The 19,612-nt window shown below is 38.5% G+C and overlaps 1 long non-coding RNA gene across 1 annotated transcript; it reads right to left on the bottom strand.

Moving 5' to 3' along the window:
- Nucleotides 1-17,410: 17,410 nt before the first annotated feature.
- Nucleotides 17,411-19,374, bottom strand: LOC115710558 (uncharacterized). Its single transcript, XR_009686696.1, has 2 exons — nucleotides 19,133-19,374; nucleotides 17,411-18,298 (listed from the first exon to the last, which is right to left on the bottom strand). It is a non-coding gene; the product is annotated as an uncharacterized LOC115710558 (long non-coding RNA).
- Nucleotides 19,375-19,612: the final 238 nt, after the last annotated feature.

Genomic DNA, 19,612 nt, shown 5'->3' with positions numbered 1-19,612 from the left:
ATACCTATAGAAGCTATAGATTCCATATCTATGATTAGCGCTCCCACTCAATTGTACTATCATGTTCCCAAAATGTACTTATCACCCTGACCCGAAAGTAGGCTTAACTAACAAATCAAAGAACATGTATAATACTCTTGAGATCGAACCTAATCATGTCAGGATTAAGATCATTTGATCTAGGATCAACTAGGTGATATTGAATTGAATAGATATTACGGTAAATTTAACATATCTAATAAAAGTTCAATATCGATCCCATCCAATGTATACTCCATACATCTGATACTGGTAAACTTTGTCAATGCCCTAGAAAGGACATAACACTTATCCAAGGTGTAAGAATACCTATCGCTGATTGTCATATCAGTCTAAATCCAGTGGACTGACAAATAAGGGAATTAAACTTTCGAACATATAATCATGATTATATTCCACTGTGCTGACAACACTATAATCATGTACAATAAATATGTCTGGACTTAATAGAGTTTATACATTAAACAATAATCATGAAATAAATCATGTGAACCATGCAACATAAAATGTTATTTCTGATCTTTATTAACTAGTAAATCTGATTATATTGAAATGGGTTTTATTTAGGGCACAAATCCCAACACACTCCCCCTTAGTATACTCTATAATTTGTTTATAATTAATACTGTCTCTTTAAAAAAACCTTACTAGGTAAAAAAATCCAATGGGAAAAAGACCATAGTAAGGGAAAAAGAGTAAAGTTGAATAAACTCCCCCTCACAATAACATTACCAGTTATTTCTCATAGATTTTGTAGATGACGGATTCCAATACCATGTCTCAATTTTTTTTAAGATTGTAGTAGGATGTGAATTTGTGAAAAGATCTGATAGATTCTCACTGGATCTGATGTATTGTATATTTAGCTCATTTCTTTTCTCAAGTTCTTGTGTAAATGAGAAAAATTTAGGAGGAATGTGCTTAGTTATATCGCTTTTGATGTAACCTTCTTTTATTTGAGCAACACATGCATCATTATCTTCATATAATATGTTCGGATCTTTATGGGTCAAAAGACCACAACTTTCTTGAATATGTTGTGTTACTGATCTCAACCATACACATTCTCGACTGGCTTCATGTAGTGCGATAACCTCAGCATGATTTGAAGATGTAGCAACAAGAGTTTGCTTTTGAGAATACCATGATATTGCAGTGCCTCCATATGTGAACACGTATCCAGTTTGAGATCTAGCTTTATGTGGATCTGATAAATAACCTGCATCTGCAAACCCAACTAATTCTTGGTTTGAGCATTTTGGAAAAAATAGACCTAAATTAGTAGTTCCCCATAAATAAAAAAATATATGTTTTATTCCATTCCAATGCCTCTTGATAGGTGATGAACTAAACCTTGATAACAAATTTACTGCGAAAGCAATATCAGGTCGAGTACAATTAGCAAGATACATAAGAGCTCCAATTGCATTAAGATATGGTACTTCAGTACCAAGTATCTCTTTATTATTTTGACAAGGACGAAATGGGTCTTTTTCGACATTAAGTGATCTAACAACCATTGGGTTACTTACAGGGTTCGCTTTATCCATATTAAAGCGTTTCAAGACCTTTTCAATGTAGTTTGATTGATGCAACATTATCCCAATGTGGGTATGTTCGATTTGCAAGCCAAGACAATATTTGGTTTTCCCCAAATCTTTCATTTCAAATTCTTTCTTCAAGTACAACATTGCCTCATGTAACTCTTTATCAGTCCCAATGATATTTAAATAATCAACATAGACAGTAATAATTACATATCTTGATTTTGTTTTCTTAATAAAAACACATGGACAAATTGGATCATTATTGTATCCCTTCTTTAATAAATATTCACTTAAACGGTTGTACCACATGCGTCCAGATTGTTTTAAGCCATAAAGGGATCTCTGTAACTTTATCGAACATATCTCTTTAGGCTTAAAGGTTAGTGCTTCAGGCATCTTAAAACCTTCAGGGATTTTCATATAAATATCATTATCAAGCGATTCGTATAAGTAAGCTATCACTACATCCATAAGATGCATTTTTAAGTTTTCAGAAACTGTTAGACTGATCAAATATCGATTTGTGATTGCATCCATTACAGGAGAGTATGTTTCTTCATAATCAATTCCAGGTTTTTGAGAAAAACCTTGAGCAACAAGCCTAGCTTTGTATCTTACAATTTCATTTTTCTCATTTCGTTTTCGAATGAAGACCCATTTGAATCCTACTGGTTTCACATCCTCAGGTGTGAGAACAATAGGTCCAAAAACCTTTCTTTTGTTTAATGACTCTAACTCAACTTGCATAGTATCTTTCCATTTATCCCAATCATGTCTATTTTGACATTCAAAGACAGATTTTGGTTCTTGATCATCTATTTCATTGACTATATTGCATGCCACATTATAAGAAAATGTCTCATCAATAACTTTCGAATCATTTTTATTTGATGAGTTTTTAGTCCTGACATAATCAACTGAAATCTCTTGACTTACTTCACTTGCTTTCTCTTCTAGAGTGTTTCCCTCATCTTGAATTTTTATATGGTTATTTTCATCCATATTGGAGTCATCATGCTTATCTGCTCCTTTTCTTTTTCAAGGATTTTTATCTTTGGAACCAATTGGTCTCCCACGCTTCAGGCGTGACTTAGACTCATTTGCGACTAAATATTCAAGTTTTCCTTTTGGTATTTCAATTCTAGAAGGAGCATTTGCAGCCGGTATATATGATTTAGTTACTCCTTTAGTGTCAACAAATGCATCAGGTAATTGATTAGCTATATTTTGTAAATTTACAATGTTTCGAACTTCTGATTCACATTGCCTTGTGTAAGGATCAAGATACAATAGTGATGGTTCACACCATGTAATATCTTCATGTAGATTTTTCTTTTCTCCCCCTAATGTTGGGAAAAGTTCCTCATAAAAGTGACAATCAGAAAAACGTGCATTGAAAATATCACCTGCTAAAGGTTCTAGATATTTGATAATGGAAGGAGATTCAAATCCAATGTATATTCCCAGCCTCCTTTGAGGGCCCATCTTTGTGCATTGTGGTGGAGCAATGGGAACATATACAACACAACCAAAGATTCTTAGGTGAGAAATGTTAGGTTCTTCACCAAGTGCAAGTTGTAATGGGGAATACTTATGATATGCACTTGGTCTTATGCGAATTAACATTGCAGCATGTAAGATTGCATGACCCCATACTTCTACAGGAAGTTTTGTCCTCATTATTAGCGGTCTAGCAATAAGTTGTAGGTGTTTTATCAATGATCCAGCCAAACCATTTTGAGTATGTACATGAGCAACAGAATGCTCAACAGAAACACCAATTGACATGCAATAATCACTGAATGCTTGAGATGTAAATTCACCAGCATTGTCAAACCTAACTCTCTTGATTGTATAATCAGGAAATTGTGCTCGCAATTTGATTATTTGAGCCAAAAATCTTGCAAATGCCATATTGCAACTTGACAATAAACATACATGTGACCATCTGCTAGATGCGTCTATTAGTACCATGAAGTATCTAAATTGTCCACATGGTGGATGAATTGGTCCACATATATCCCCTTGAATTCGTTCAAGAAATGAAGGTGATTCAATTGCAAGTTTTCCTGGCGAAGGCCTTGTGATTAATTTTCCAAGGGAACATGCCTCACATGTAAATTTATTTGTTTGAGGTATCTTTTGACCCCTTAATGAATGACCATGTGAGCTTTCAATAATTCTTCGCATCATTATTGAACCAGGATGACCAAGACGATCATGCCAAGTATTTAATATTGAGAGATCTTTACTTTTCTCTTTAACTACCACATGTGACTCAATTACACTTATATATGTATAATGTAGTCCAGTGGGGAGCATTGGTAGTTTTTCTAGTATGTATCTTTTTCCTGCATTACATTTAGTAATGTTCATATATTTCATGTCAGCATCAGTAGCAGACTCAGTATCATATCCATGAAGATATATATCATTAAAACTCAACAAATTCCTTTTAGATTTTGGTGAAAATAAAGCATTGTTTATAGAGAACTTTGTTCCATTTGGTAATAAAAAATTTGCTTTACCAATACCTTCAATCAAATCTGCAGGACCTGATATGGTGTTCACAATTGCTTTTATTGGTTTTAAGTCAAAAAAATATTTTTTATTTCTAAGGATAGTATGTGTTGTGCCACTATCTAGTATGCAAAAATCTCTGATATGATCTTTACGTTCATCTTCATTGAGAGTACAATCCATTGAACACTTCAAGAGATAACAATAAGGATGATGTGAGAAATATATATATATATATATATTTATTTCATCAAATAGAAATAGTACAAGACAAAACATTAATAGGAATACATAATACACGAAACATCACAAGTAATGAAATAAACTGAAGATAAAGGCATAATATATCAAATATAGTTGTAAATGCTAGATGGCATCACAACCATTAGACTCATTATTATCATTGAAATTGTCTACGAAGTCGGAAGCATCTAGAAGAATTGAATCATTCACAGGATCATATTGTTCAATTAAGTTCACTTCCTTCTCCTTTTCTTTTACAGAAATTTGATACAAATCACAAAGGTGTTTCGGCGTACGACATGTACGAGACCAATACCCTTTTGTACCACATCTATAACATGAATCTTCAGGATTTTGAAGATCGTTACCATGAACATTCTCATTCGCATGTTGTATCTTCCTTTGGTTCTTTCTGAGGAATTATGACCATTTCATCCACGTCCTTGGTTACGACCACGAGCTCTTCCTTGGCTTCAGCCACAACCACGACCTCGTCCATAATTATTATAGTTTGTCGCATTTACTTCTGGAAGTGCCGTTGAACCAGTAGGTCGTGATTGATGATTCTTCATTAATAGTTCATTATTTTTCTCTGCTACAAGGAGACATGTAATAAGTTCAGAATATTTATTAAAATTACGCATCCTATATTGTTGTCGCAATGTTAAATTTGATGAATGGAATGTAGAATACGTTTTATCCAACATTTCCTCTTATGTGATTTTCTGCCCAGAGAATTTTAGTTGAGAAATGATTCTGAACATTGCTGAATTATAATCATTGACCTTTCTAAAGTCTTGGAAACGTCAACCGTTCCATTCATCACGTGTGCCTGGAAGAACAACATCCTTTTGATGGTCGTATCTTTCTTTAAGATCTTTCCATAATGCACTTGGATCTTTTATAGTAAGATATTCATATTTTAAACTGAAGATAAAGGCATAATATATCAAATATAGTTGTAAATGCTAGATGGCATCACAACCATTAGACTCATTATTATCATTGAAATTGTCTACGAAGTCGGAAGCATCTAGATGAGTTGAATCATTCACATGATCATATTGTTCAATTAAGTTCACTTCCTTCTCCTTTTCTTTTACAAAAGTTTGGTACAAATCACAAAGGTGTTTCGGCGCACGACATGTACCAGACCAATGCCCTTTTGTACCACATCTATAACATGAATCTTCAGGATTTTGAGGATGGTTACCATGAACATTCTCATTCGCATGTTGTCTCTTCCTTTGGTTCTTTCTGAGGAATTATGACCATTTCGTCCACGTCCTTGGTTACGACCACGAGCTCTTCCTTGGCTTCGGCCATAACCATGACCTCGTCCATAATTATTATAGTTTGTGGCATTTACTTCTGGAAGTGCCATTGAACCAGTACGTCGTGATTGATGATTCTTCATTAATAGTTCATTATTTTTCTCTGCTACAAGGAGACATGTAATAAGTTCAGAATATTTATTAAAATTACGCATCCTATATTGTTGTCGCAATGTTAAATTTGATGAATGGAATGTAGAATACGTTTTATCCAACATTTCCTCTTCTGTGATTTTTTGCCCAGAGAATTTTAGTTGAGAAAGGATTCTGAACATTGCAGAATTATAATCATTGACCTTTCTAAAGTCTTGGAAACGTAGACCGTTCCATTCATCACGTGTGCCTGGAAGAACAACATCCTTTTGATGGTCGTATCTTTCTTTAAGATCTTTCCATAATGCACTTGGATCTTTTATAGTAAGATATTCATATTTTAAACTGAAGATAAATGCATAATATATCAAATATAGTTGTAAATGCTAGATGGCATCACAACCATTAGACTCATTATTATCATTGAAATTGTCTACGAAGTCGGAAGCATCTAGATGAGTTGAATCATTCACATGATCATATTGTTCAATTAAGTTCACTTCCTTCTCCTTTTCTTTTACAAAAATTTGATACAAATCACAGAGGTGTTTGGGCGTACGACATGTACGAGACCAATGCCCTTTTGTACCACATCTATAACATGAATCTTCAGGATTTTGAGGATAGTTACCATGAACATTCTCATTCGCATGTTGTCTCTTCCTTTGGTTCTTTCTGAGGAATTCTGACCATTTCGTCCACGTCCTTGGTGACGACCACGAGCTCTTCCTTGGCTTCTGCCACAACCACGACCTCTACCATAATTATTATAGTTTGTGGCATTTACTTCTGGAAGTGCCATTGAACCAGTAGGTCGTGATTGATGATTCTTCATTAATAGCTCATTATTTTTCTCTGCAACAAGGAGACATGTAATAAGTTCAGAATATTTCTTAAAATTACGCATCCTATACTGTTGTCGCAATGTTAAATTTGATGCATGAAATGTAGAATACGTTATATCCAACATTTCCTCTTCTGTGATTTTCTGCCCCGAGAATTTTAGTTGAGAAACGATTCTGAACATTGCTGAATTATAATCATTGACCTTTCTAAAGTCTTGGAAACGTCAACCGTTCCATTCATCACGTGTGCCTGGAAGAACAACATCCTTTTGATTGTCGTATCTTTCTTTAAGATCTTTCCATAATACACTTGGATCTTTTATAGTAAGATATTCATATTTTAAACTGAAGATAAATGCATAATATATCAAATATAGTTGTAAATGCTAGATGGCATCACAACCATTAGACTCATTATTATCATTGAAATTGTCTACGAAGTCGGAAGCATCTAGATGAATTGAATCATTCACATGATCATATTGTTCAATTAAGTTCACTTCCTTCTCCTTTTCTTTTACAAAAGTTTGATACAAATCACAAAGGTGTTTCGGCGTACGACATGTACGAGACCAATGCCCTTTTGTACAACATCTATAACATGAATCTTCAGGATTTTGAGGATAGTTACCATGAACATTCTCATTCGCATGTTGTCTCTTCCTTTGGTTCTTTCTGAGGAATTATGACCATTTCGTCCACGTCCTTGGTTACGACCACGAGCTCTTCCTTGGCTTCGGCCACAACCACGACCTCGTCCATAATTATTATAGTTTGTGGCATTTACTTCTGGAAGTGCCATTGAACCAGTAGGTCGTGATTGATGAATCTTCATTAATAGCTCATTATTTTTCTCTGCAACAAGGAGACATGTAATAAGTTCAGAATATTTCTTAAAATTACGCATCCTATATTGTTGTTGCAATGTTAAATTTGATGCATGAAATGTAGAATACGTTTTATCCAACATTTCCTCTTCTGTGATTTTCTGCCCAGAGAATTTTAGTTGAGAAACGATTCTGAACATTGCTGAATTATAATCATTGACCTTTCTAAAGTCGTGGAAACGTAGACCGTTCCATTCATCACGTGTGCGTGGAAGAACAACATCCTTTTGATGGTCGTATCTTTCTTTAAGATCTTTCCATAATGCACTTGGATCTTTTATAGTAAGATATTCATATTTTAAACTGAAGATAAAGGCATAATATATCAAATATAATTGTAAATGCTAAATGGCATCACAACCATTAGACTCATTATTATCATTGAAATTGTCTACGAAGTCGGAAGCATCTAGATGAGTTGAATCATTCACATGATCATATTGTTCAATTAAGTTCACTTCCTTCTCCTTTTCTTTTACAAAAGTTTGATACAAATCACAAAGGTGTTTCGGCGTACGACATGTACGAGACCAATGCCCTTTTGTACCACATCTATAAGATGATTCTTCAGGATTTTGAGGATAGTTACCATGAACATTCTCATTCGCATGTTGTCTCTTCCTTTGGTTCTTTCTGAGGAATTATGACCATTTCGTCCACGTCCTTGGTTACGACCACGAGCTCTTCCTTGGCTTCGGCCACAACCACGACCTCGTCCATAATTATTATAGTTTGTGGCATTTACTTCTGGAAGTGCCATTGAACCAGTAGGTCGTGATTGATGAATCTTCATTAATAGTTCATTATTTTTCTCTGCTACAAGGAGACATGTAATAAGTTCAGAATATTTCTTAAAATTACGCATCCTATATTGTTGTTGCAATGTTAAATTTGATGCATGGAATGTAGAATACATTTTGTAACACCCTAACTATTTTAGGCGTATTACGTGATTTTTAAACGTACTGTGCAGCTCGTTGCTAATCAACGAGGTTTATGGAAAAACGTGATTAATTAAAAATTTTGCTTTTTCATTAACTTATAAACCATTTTACAAAAGTCTCGGGATCCCGATTTATAAAAATATTTGCAAACGTTTTAACTGTTCAACTTTTACATCAAAATGAAAGTCGTCTAACGACAGTTACAAAAATCTCACTTCGTCGTCCCGAGGATCGTACGCTCCAGTGCCTAACCGCCCCGACATGTACAATCTCATATGCTCGGTCACGGTCCATCGCCTTCTGAGCCTTGCCTTTACCTACACATGAACGTAAACTGTGAGTCGACAGACTCAGTAAGAAAAGCATAATAATATCATACATAAAACTAGCCGTGTCCAACACGATACCGAGTCCCGCATGCGCCATGTCCAACATGGTACCGAGCACTCGCCATGTCCAACATGGTACTGAGTTTTGAACGTTCAGGGGACGGTACTATTGACAAGTATCCTCCTGATCGGTCGAACCGGTCATACTCCGCCGTCGGTCATACTCCGGCTGTACCGACGGATAGGTCAATAGCACCGAACCACCAACCAAGTGTCACTGATCGGCCGAACCGGTCATACTCCGCCGTCGGTCATACTCCGACTGTACCGACGTGACGGGGTTGGATGGTTCGAAGCCTAAATACATATCTAATGTAATCTAACGGGCTTCCTACATGCACGCTAAACATGTAATCTACATATGCATACGGTTATACTAATCTTACGGATTCCGATTTCAGTGTGTCGGTCAACCCGACCGGAACCGAAGCCGAACGGACATCGGCTCCTAAACCATAAAAATCACAACGCTATAAGTGACACGCTAAATCACTTCCCGGGGACTAAAACTTGAAACTAAAAGTTTCCCTATCGATAAAAAGCATGGCAATACCCCTAAAAACCCAAAAACGAGGAAAACTAGGGTTCTGAAAAATCCCCAACGCAGACGGTTGCCCAACCGAATTCGGTTCCGGGAAATTCGAACCCCCATCCGAATTCGGATGCTCAACCGAATTCCGGTTCCTCGCAGGCAGCAACCACAAAATCTCATAACTTGACCAATTCGACCCCAATTGGTCCCAAACTTTCCAGACCTGTTCTAAATACCCTAAAGAACAAATCCAAGGCAACAAACCTACCCAGAAACCACAAATACAAAATTTGCCATTGGAGCTCAAGCTTTGAGTTCCAAACTCAAGCTTGAGCAAACCACCTAAACAAGCATGCAAACCAACTTAATTCAACATAACTAAGCATAATATCACCTCTGCAAACTAACAAGAACAACAGCAACAACACAGAAAATAATCACAACATTTTCCTTCCAAAATTCATACTTTTTCACATAAAAACTAAAAGCTTAACAATCTAACCTACATGCTTCAACATAGCTTAATTCCTATCAATTTAACATGCTTGAATCACACAAAATAATCACAAAACACAGCAGCCAACAACATCCAAAACTACATGCATTTTCATCCATTTTCATCATTTTTTTCAAGAAAAACAAGTAAGAGATTAAAGCCAAGAATTACCTTAAAGAAAATTCACTTTGCTCTTGCTAAAATGACTTGAATTCACAACCAAAACTCCCAGCTTTGAACCCCCAAGCTCAGCCGAAAAGAGAGGAAAAGAGAGAGAGAGAGTTTTTTCTATTTTTGGAATTTTCTTTTCAAAATGACTAAGTGTTGGAAAAAAGAAAGAAATGAAGAATAATGCCATTTTATTAAACCCATTTCAGCCAAAAGCAATTAAATAAATAAACATTTATTTTATTTAATAAACTCATATAAGACAAAACACTAATGGGGCAAAAAGACCATTTTGCCCCTCCACCATAAAATCACAAAAATTATACTAAAGGGGGGGTATTTTTGGGACATTCTAAATTCCCGGCCATTCCCGACATTCCCAATGTCTAAAACCCGTCCCCAAAATACTAACATACTAAGTTGTGATTTCTACTGAGCCAAACGCCGCGTTCCAAAATACCGGACACCGGAAATGCGAAATATAAAAGCTACTGATAACATACTCATGCACATCTGAATTCCATAAATATCAATACTAAATTATTTAAATAGCTATAAATAATTTCATGATTAACATAAATAACTGCTAATTTCCAAATTAACTAAGCGGGCTTTACAACTATTCCCCCCTTAAAAGGATTTCGTCCCCGAAATCTAACCTGAATAACTCTGGATATTGAGCTCGCATATCTGACTCAAGCTCCCAGGTGGCTTCTTCCACCTTACTGTTTCTCCAGAGAACCTTGACCAATGCTATGGTCTTATTCCGAAGGACTTTATCCTTTCTATCCAGGATCTGCACTGGCTGTTCCTCATAAGACATATCTGACTGAAGCTGAAGGCTCTCATAACTGAGTATATGAGAGGGGTCTGAAACGTATTTTCTCAACATTGAGACATGAAATACGTTGTGCACTGCTGATAACGCTGGAGGCAATGCTAACCGATATGCCACTTGACCTATCTTCTCGAGAATCTCGAAAGGTCCTGTAAACCTAGGGCATAACTTGCCTCTTTTCCCGAAACGTTTAATCCCCTTCATCGGAGATACTCGCAAAAACACATGGTCCCCTACTCGGAACTCAACATCCCTACGTTTCGGATCTGCGTAACTCTTCTGTCTGCTCTGGGAGGCAAGCATTCTAGTTTTAATCTTCTCTATTGCCTCATTGGTCCGCTGAACTGACTCTGGACCTAGGTATTTCCTCTCCCCTGTCTCATCCCAGTGGATATGGGGTCTACATTTCCTACCGTACAACAGTTCGTAGGGTGCCATCCCTATCGTACTCTGGTAACTGTTGTTGTATGAAAATTCTATTAACGGTAGATATTTACTCCATGAACCCTCAAAGTCCATAACACAGGCTCTCAACATATCCTCCAATATCTGAATTGTCCTTTCGGACTGACCATCTGTCTGAGGATGGAATGCTGTACTGAATTTCAGCTTCGTACCCATTGCCCGTTGCAAACTTTGCCAAAATTTGGAAGTGAATTTCGGATCCCTGTCCGAAACTATAGACTTCGGTACCCCGTGAAGTCTCACTATTTCCCTGACGTACAGTTCTGCCAACTGATCCACAGAAAATGTTGTTCTGACCGGCAGAAAATGAGCAGATTTCGTAAATCGGTCCACCACTACCCAGATGGAATCATGCAAACCCGTGGTCCTAGGTAACCCGACCACAAAATCCATCGTAATATCCTCCCATTTCCATTCTGGTAGGGTTAGAGGCTGCAACAACCCCCGCCGGGTCTCCGATGTTCAGCCTTGATCTGCTGACACGTGAGGCATCTCGATACGAATTCTACCAAATTCTTCTTCATACCGTTCCACCAGAAGTACGGTTTCAAGTCTTGGTACATCTTGGTGGTGCCGGGATGCAGAGAATATGGAGTAGAATGAGCCTCCTCAAAGATCTCGTTTCTCAAGTCCACACTGTTCGGGACACAAACCCTGGCTTTATACAAAAGCATCCCACTGTCTGACACTGAAAAGTCTTTGGCTTGACCAGCCAATACCTCATCTCGGATCTTCACTAACTCCGGATCTGTTGTCTGAGCAACCTTTATTCTTTCTAGCAGATCAGATTGCAGCGTTAAGTTGTGAAGCTGACCTACCACAAACTCAATGCTGGACCTAACCATATCCTCTGCTAGCTGAGGTGAGATCTGAACCATGCTAGCCACTTGCCCGAGACCCTTTCTGCTCAGGGCATCGGCCACTACATTGGCTTTCCCGGGATGGTAAAGGATCTCACAATCATAATCCTTCACTAATTCCAACCAACGCCTTTGTCTCATGTTCAAATCTTTCTGAGTAAAGAAATACTTGAGACTTTTATGGTCGGTATAGATCTCGCACTTCTCACCATACAAGTAATGCCGCCAAATCTTCAGTGCAAAAACCACTGCGGCCAATTCTAAATCATGAGTCGGGTATCGCTGTTCATAATCCTTTAACTGACGGGAGGCGTAAGCGATAACCCGATCGGCTTGCATCAATACGCACCCCAAACCCTGTTTGGATGCGTCACAGTAGACCACGAACTTCTCCTCGTCCGAAGGCAAAGCTAGTACCGGAGCAGTAATCAACCTCTGTTTCAGCTCCTGAAAACTAGCTTCGCATTTATCTGACCAGATAAATCGCTGATTCTTCTTTGTAAGCTCGGTTAGGGGCATTGAAATTTTGGAGAACCCCTCCACGAACCTACGGTAGTACCCAGCTAATCCCAAGAAGCTTCTGATCTCTGTCACTGTCTTCGGTCTCGGCCAATCCCTGACGGATTCAATCTTCCCGGGATCCACCTTGATCCCGTCTTTACTCACAATGTGCCCTAGGAAGGACACCTGAGACAACGTAACTCACATTTCTTGAACTTGGCGTAGAGCTTATGTTCTCGAAGTCGTTGCAGTACCATCTGAAGATGTAACTCATGCTCCTCTTCTGATTGAGAGTACACGAGGATGTCGTCGATAAACACAATCACACAGATATCGAGGAAATCCTTGAATACTCTATTCATCAGGTCCATGAATGCTGCAGGAGCATTGGTTAGTCCGAATGACATAACCAGGAACTCGTAGTGTCCATACCTAGTGCGGAAAGCCGTCTTTGGAATGTCCTCCTCTCGGATTCTCAAGTGATGATAACCCGAACGGAGATCAATCTTAGAAAAGACCGTCTTCCCCTGAAGCTGATCGAACAAGTCATCGATCCTAGGTAATGGATATTTATTCTTCACCGTCAGCTTGTTCAACTCCCTGTAGTCGATGCACATCCTCATAGATCCATCCTTCTTCTTCACGAACAAAACCGGGGCTCCCCAGGGTGACACACTGGGCTGAATGAACCCTATGTCAAGCAACCCTTGGAGCTGAATCTTTAATTCCTTAAGTTCAGCTGGAGCCATCCTATACGGGGCTTTAGAAACCGGATCCACCCCTGGTGCCAAGTCAATCACGAAGTCAATCTCCCGATGAGGTGGTAACCCTGGAAGTTCTTCGGGAAAAACATCCAAAAATTCCCGAACCACACTGATGTCCTCTTGCCGAATGGTGTCTGGCCGAGTGGTGTCCACCACCACGGCCAGAAACCCTAAGCACCCACCGTGCAATAATTCTCTCGCTGACATAGCCGAGATCACCGGGATCCGAGATCCCTGAACCGAACCCACAAATACGAACGGTTCTTCACTTTCCGGTTGGAAGACCACCATCTTCCTCTTACAGTCAATGCTCGCCGAATATTTAGATAGGAAATCCATTCCTAAAATAATATCAAATTCGACTAAGCTCATCTCTATCGATCGCCGCTTAACTCTCTACCATCTATCCTGATCGGCATAGACCTAATCCACCTATTGGAGATAACCAATTCTCCGCCAGGTAACAGGGTTCCAAACCCTGATTCATATCTATCAAAGGGTCTACCCATCTTACTAAAGACTCTGGCCGCCACATAAGAACGTGTAGCCCCAGAATCAAACAGCACTGAATAAAGCGAGTTGTTAATAAAAAGCTGACCTGTAACAACTGATGGGCTGGCATCTGCATCAGCCTGCGTGATGGCGAATACCCCGGGCCGGGAGTGGGTACCGCCGGAGCTCTCGGTGCCTCCGGCCGGAGCTGGGGACATTCCCTCTTGAAGTGCCCGGGCATGCCACAATGAAAGCATCCCTGTCCCTTGCACTCACCCCGATGGTGCCTCTTGCAGCTAGGGCACTCGGGATAGGAGAATCGGGTCTCATTACCACCAGGACGACTCCCTCTGTTCGGTTCCCCGAACCTCTTGTTCTGACTCGAGCCGCCGGAAGCAGTGGGTGCCCTCTTCCTCTGATCAATGGCCGAACCACTACTCCCCCTGCTAAAGCCTGATGCAGGAGGGGTAGGAGCTCCGCCACTAACCGGAGTACTGGCTGATTCTGACATACACCCCACTGCGCCCTCGCCTCGCGGTGCCTTCTCCACCATCCGAGCATAGGTGGTGCCGTCGTCGATGGTAATCATCGGGTCATGCTCGATCTTGGGACTCAACCCGTCCGGATACTTCTCCTTCCCGCCGAAGTCGGTCGGCACAATTCCCGAGGCTAACCTCGCCAACCCACAACCGAGTAGTATACTCAGTGACACTCATGTCCTCCCGCTGGGTCAGGTGAACGAACTCTTTCCTCTTGGCGCTTCTGACCGCCTCATTATAGTATTTCGCGTTGAAGAGTTCTTGGAACCTTTCCCAAGACATGGTGGTGACATCGTGAATCTGAGACACCATGTCCCACCATACCAGGGCATCCTCCTGGAACTGAAATGTGGCGCACACCACTCTGTCATTACCGGTGACACCCATGAAGTTCAAGATTCTGGTGATCACCGTCAGCCACTGTTCGGCTTTCGATACATCTGGACCTCCCAGGAATACCGGAGGTGCTTGCTTCCGAACCGCTCATACAATGGTTCCAATCTATGGGCCGCCACCACTATCTCGGCACAGGCGGCAGGGGCGGGTGCCACCGGAACTACGGGCACGGAACCGCAGGAGCACCCCGCTCGTCTCAACCTACGAATCTCGAGGTCTTGTTCTTCGATCCGGGCTTGCATCTCCGCAAACCACAACTCCCACCCGGCTCCCCGATCGGTGGGGAGCCTGGGCAGCCTGTGGCGGGTCCTCAACACCCCGACCACGAGCCCTGCCTCGGGGACCTCTACCTCGGCCCCTAGCAGGTGGGGAAAACCGAGCTCCCTCTCCCTGATTCGACCCCACGGAGTTTCCCCGACTCCTGGTAGTCCGCCTGGCGTCCATCTAATTAGAACCGCCTGCGAAACCAAGAGTTGGCATATCAGGTCGTATTCAAGGCGAGCTTACTAATGCCGCTTAATTTGGAAATTAGAAATGAAACATGCGCCTATTCTACTATCAGGCTACTAACATGCTTCCTAACAGGCTTTTCTTTTTCATAACTGAATAAAATAAACTACTAAAGCAATAAAGGCTTACTGAACCGTGAACCGAGCTAACTGCTGATGATGATTGTACATGTCGTGACGATCTTCGGAAGACAACCTGGCGGCTCTGATACCAAATTGTAACACCCTAACTATTTTAGGCGTATTACGTGATTTTTAAACGTACTGTGCAGCTCGTTGCTAATCAACGAGGTTTATGGAAAAACGTGATTAATTAAAAATTTTGCTTTTTCATTAACTTATAAACCATTTTACAAAAGTCTCGGGATCCCGATTTATAAAAATATTTGCAAACGTTTTAACTGTTCAACTTTTACATCAAAATGAAAGTCGTCTAACGACAGTTACAAAAATCTCAGCCCTGCTGTCCCGAGGATCGTACGCTCCAGGCCTAACCGCCCCGACATGTACAATCTCATATGCTCGGTCACGGTCCATCGCCTACATGCCTTGCCTTTACCTACACATGAACGTAAACGTGGGTCGACGGACTCGCAAGAAAAGCATAATAATATCATACATAAAACTGACTGTCGTGTCCAACACGATACTGAGTCCCGCTACTGCCATGTCCAACATGGTACTGAGCACTACTGCCATGTCCAACATGGTACTGAGTTTTGAACGTTCAGGGGACGGTACTATTGACAAGTATCCTCCTGATCGGTCGAACCGGTCATACTCCGGCTGCTGGTCATACTCCAGCCTGTACCGACGGGATAGGTCAATAGCACTGAACCACCAACCAGTGTCAGCCTGATCGGTCGAACCGGTCATACTCCAGCCTGTACCGACGTGACAGGGTTGGATGGTTCGAAGCCTAAATACATATCTAATGTAATCTAACAGGCTTCCTACATGCACGCTAAACATGTAATCTACATATGCATACAGTTATACTAATCTTACCTGGATTCCGATTTCAGGTGTGCCGGTCAACCTGACTGGAACTGAAGCTGAACGGCGGACATCGGCTCCTAAACCATAAAAATCACAACGCTATAAGTGACACGCTAAATCACTTCCCGGGACTAAAACTTGAAACTAAAAGTTTCCCTATCGATAAAAAGCATGGCAATACCCCTAAAAACCCAAAAACGAGGAAAACTAGTGGTTCTGAAAAATCCCCAACCGGCAGACCGGTTGCCCAACCGGAATTCCGGTTCTGGGAAATTCTGAACCCCCATCCGGAATTCCGGATGCTCAACCGGAATTCCGGTTCCTCGCAGGCAGCAACCACAAAATCTCATAACTTGACCAATTCGACCCCAATTGGTCCCAAACTTTCCAGACCTGTTCTAAATACCCTAAAGAACAAATCCAAGGCAACAAACCTACCCAGAAACCACAAATACAAAATTTGCCATTGGAGCTCAAGCTTTGAGTTCCAAACTCAAGCTTGAGCAAACCACCTAAACAAGCATGCAAACCAACTTAATTCAACATAACTAAGCATAATATCACCTCTGCAAACTAACAAGAACAACAGCAACAACACAGAAAATAATCACAACATTTTCCTTCCAAAATTCATACTTTTTCACATAAAAACTAAAAGCTTAACAATCTAACCTACATGCTTCAACATAGCTTAATTCCTATCAATTTAACATGCTTGAATCACACAAAATAATCACAAAACACAGCAGCCAACAACATCCAAAACTACATGCATTTTCATCCATTTTCATCATTTTTTTCAAGAAAAACAAGTAAGAGATTAAAGCCAAGAATTACCTTAAAGAAAATTCACTTTGCTCTTGCTAAAATGACTTGAATTCACAACCAAAACTCCCAGCTTTGAACCCCCAAGCTCAGCCGAAAAGAGAGGAAAAGAGAGAGAGAGAGAGTTTTTTCTATTTTTGGAATTTTCTTTTCAAAATGACTAAGTGTTGGAAAAAAGAAAGAAATGAAGAATAATGCCATTTTATTAAACCCATTTCAGCCAAAAGCAATTAAATAAATAAACATTTATTTTATTTAATAAACTCATATAAGACAAAACACTAATGGGGCAAAAAGACCATTTTGCCCCTCCACCATAAAATCACAAAAATTATACTAAAGGGGGGGTATTTTTGGGACATTCTAAATTCCCGGCCATTCCCGACATTCCCAATGTCTAAAACCCGTCCCCAAAATACTAACATACTAAGTTGTGATTTCTACTGAGCCAAACGCCGCGTTCCAAAATACCGGACACCGGAAATGCGAAATATAAAAGCTACTGATAACATACTCATGCACATCTGAATTCCATAAATATCAATACTAAATTATTTAAATAGCTATAAATAATTTCATGATTAACATAAATAACTGCTAATTTCCAAATTAACTAAGCGGGCTTTACACATTTTATCCAACATTTCCTCTTCTGTGATTTTCTGCCCAGAGAATTTTAGTTGAGAAACGATTCTGAACATTATTGAATTATAATCATTGACCTTTCTAAAGTCTTGGAAACGTAGACCGTTCCATTCATCACGTGTGCCTGGAAGAACAACATCCTTTTGATGGTCGTATCTTTCTTTAAGATCTTTCCATAATGCACTTGGATCTTTTATAGTAAGATATTCATATTTTAAACTTTCATCAAGATGTCGACGGAGAAAAATCATTGTCTCTGCCTTTTCTTGGGATGTTGCATTATTTATCTCCTTAATGGTATCAATAAGGCCCATTGATTCTAGATGCATTTCAACATCAATAATCCAAGACATGTAATTTTTTTCCATGATATCAAGTGCAGCAAATTCATTCTTCACAAGATTTTACTTGGTAGCAACTATAACAGACTACCGAAAAAAAAAACAACTTAGATTTTATTATCAAACGTTTACAGACATAATATTTGAGAAAAAAATTACAAAGTGGATACAAGGTATGCAAGAAGTAAGAGAGGATAAAAACCAAATATAAGGAAAAAAAATGAAAAACCAAAAAACTTCATCTTCTACAAAGTATATCATAAAATAAACTGAAATAAAGATACAAAATAAAAAATTAGATCAAGATTAATCATTATGAGATTTTTTTTTTTTTTTTTTTTTTTTTTTGTATACTAAGAAGACGAATGAAGAGTTGATTTTATAAAATTTTGAGTGAGTATTTATAGAAAAAAATATAGCCGTTGATGAATAGTAAAATAGAGGTTGGAGAACAAATAGCCGTTGGTGAATAGTGTAATGGCAGTTTAGAGAGAAAATATAGCCGTTATTGAATAGTAAGAATAAGAAGAACAAAAAATGGTGATCATGCTCTTGATTTTATGAAATAACAATTGGAAATGAAATAGTAGTAAATAATGACAAATATATTGTTATATTTATTTATATATATAGAAGCATTAGGAGGTATTACCTTCCATTCACAGTAATATGTTAAAATTAGATTAACAATAATAAAGAGTAATAATATATATTAGAAGTTAGATTAATAATAATAATCTCTTAGATGTTATGTTAGTTATTATGTTAGAAGTTAATTTAGTTATAATAATAATAATTATGTTAGAAGTTAACAATGTATATATTCTCTATATTATAATAATAAATGTTGTGTTAGATGTTTAAATTAATATAAAATATATTTACAGAGTAATTGAAATATATGTATAAAAGATAGAGTACCTATATGTGTATGATGAGATAGAGTGATCGTGCTGATAACGTGTTATAAATTTAGACAAATATGAGTAATAATACTTGTATTCTTTTATGCTCTTTCTTCATTTCACCTTTCTTCATCAAACTTATACATATATATAAGAGTATACATGCATGTATATGCATATAATTATTATACTTTACTGCTACAAGTTGAATACTATTCTAGAGTATTGTAGGTTTATCATGTAGAGTATACTACATATCTATCCGTAGTCATTCATAACATATATTAATTTGTTTCATTTATTTTTAAATATTTTAATAATTTAATGGTTTTTTTAAAATTATTTTCTATTTTATATTATTGTAATAATTAAAATTGTATGGACCAATAAAAATATGTCTTGTTTACACTTATGTACACATTAGTAGTACAAGTTGACATTTAAGAGTAGTATTCTAATAGAATAGTGAATAGGAAAAGAGGACTTATGTTTGGAG

The sequence above is a fragment of the Cannabis sativa genome, chromosome 3 (assembly GCF_029168945.1).
Source record: "Cannabis sativa cultivar Pink pepper isolate KNU-18-1 chromosome 3, ASM2916894v1, whole genome shotgun sequence".
NCBI lineage: Eukaryota > Viridiplantae > Streptophyta > Magnoliopsida > Rosales > Cannabaceae > Cannabis > Cannabis sativa.
The sequence above is the reverse complement of the archived record's forward strand: the minus strand, read 5'-3'. Positions and strand labels throughout refer to the sequence as shown.